Here is a 2,373-nt window from a genome sequence, read left to right on the forward strand (position 1 = left end):
ATATTATTGTTAAATATTCTTTGATGGCACTAACACTATTATTGATGAAACTAGAAATAATCGTCATGTTTTGATCGCCAATTACAATAATTTACAGAACTTACATACCTTAAATTACTCTTGATTTTACATTCACTTTCTTAATGTGATAAAATGATAACATAAATTCAAAAGAAAAATCCAATAGCATCACACAAGGTGTAGATCAATAACATTAGGTTAGGCCTCACTAAGTGCATGCTCATCACTATCACAAGCAATGTAGGAGAGGAGATCAATATGATGCTCATTGAAAAGTGAGATGAGTAAATTTAAAATAAAATTATAAGCACTAATAAACTCCAAGGAGGGGAAAACATACATGTGACCTACATGGAAACTATATCCTCATCCAATTTGTAATTTTGGATGCTAAGGGGATGAATGTGTTGTTGGATAATTATGAAGAGGTTCAGGTCAAAATTTTAATTTGAATAAGATTTCATTGTACTTCATTAATACCTCAATTTATAGGTAGCCCAAAATTTATAAAATTGTAGGCTATATTTATCAAGGATCCTCTTAGTCACTTGGGCATGTCCCTCTTCTTGGGTAAGATGAGATATAATATATTTTGAGACCCCATCATTGATAAAATTTAGAAAAAAGTTAGATGATTGAACAGGATGTAATGCCCCAAGCTGCACAACTTGGACACTATTTGACCAAACAACTTTTATTTTGAAAGAAGGTACAACATGTACCACAAATCAACATGCACAAAAGCATCATGAAAAACATGAAACTAACCCCAATAATTTTTTTACCATATCTTAAACCAAGGTTGTACCAACAAAACATAAGACTTTCCAATCATGGGATGAAATTGTTAGGTCCCGGAGACAACTGAGAGGGGGGGGTGAATTAGTTGTCTAATAAATTTGAACCAAAAACAACTTAACCAACTTAATGCTTAATACCGATAAACCAGTCTAATATGTCGATAGATAGTTTTAACAGTTAATTGCAATACCGATAAGGATTAATGCATGAAACAAAAAGACAAATTCATCCACAACACATAACACCCATATTTGTACATGGAAACCTTGTAAGGGGAAAAAACCATGGTGGGAAACCTTACCCACAATCAGATGATACTATTGCAGATAGTAAGTGTATACAAATGGGGTCTGCACATGCAGAAAGGCCAAGCGCCTAGAGCTCACTGCTCAATCACAAAATAGGAGTCACACTGACTACAATTGGATGGTTAAATCCAATAAAAATGTACTGCTCAAAATATCATCTTCATATGATGGATTCAACACTGGTGTAGTTCTGATTGTCTTCGCAAAAACCCTCCTTCAACTTCAAATGATATTTGCATGTATAGCTCTACTTATTCTCGCATATACCTTCACACAATCCTTTTTCTCATTCCACGTCTGATCTTACAAATAAGATCTTACATTTATACCATACCCTAAGACCAATTTTAGTAGGTCAGCTCTAAAGGATAATACAATAAAATTAATTTACAAATCAATTAATACCCGATGCAATAACTGATTCACCATGTCGGCTTGATGCATTTACAACAATAATAAGTCATCTCCATAACATGCCATGCTGATCTGGAAAAGATAAACCTGCCGATGTAACCTGGACCTATTTGCCAGTAACAACAAATATGCAAATACGAATATGCCAATTACCAAAACTCCAAGACAAGGTGTCCACACGATGTCTTTGACATAACCAAGTGTTTTCAATATCATTCCAAGTGTCGATGATCATTATATCCTGTGGGTGTACCAGATACCGGTGACTGTGCATAAGTCACTTGCTTGCCGGTGAATGTTGTTGATTCTCCAAAGTGCCAGAGTTGATAAGTGTTTAGTAGGTGTTGACATCAATGACAAAACCATACCAAAATACCAACAATATCCCCCTTTAGCATTGATGGCAACACAAGATGGAAAAACCATCAAAGTGCCAAAACAGAAATTCCAAATACCAAAAACCAACAATCTCCCAAAAAGAGATCATAACCAAAAATCAAAATACTGATACAGAGAGTAATAATCTCTCCCAAATAACAATCTCTCCCCCTGGGAGCAACATGTGTTTTTCCATACCAATCTATCCCCCTTTGACATCAAATGTCAAAGTTATTACCAAACCAAGTTCATATACAAAATACCAATCAATTCAGTATACCAACTACTCCCCCTGAGAAGTAGCTTCCTCATCAAAGTTAGAGTAAAATATTTCTCTGTTAATTCTGTCGGTTGATGATAATCATCAACTTCCTAAGTCTCTACCGGTGGGGGTATGACCCCAAGCTGGTCTCTGAGATATTCAAAAGTCTCCTTAGGCAGAGGTTTAGTG

The sequence above is a fragment of the Cryptomeria japonica genome, chromosome 4 (genome assembly GCF_030272615.1).
Source record: "Cryptomeria japonica chromosome 4, Sugi_1.0, whole genome shotgun sequence".
NCBI classification, from domain to species: domain Eukaryota; kingdom Viridiplantae; phylum Streptophyta; class Pinopsida; order Cupressales; family Cupressaceae; genus Cryptomeria; species Cryptomeria japonica.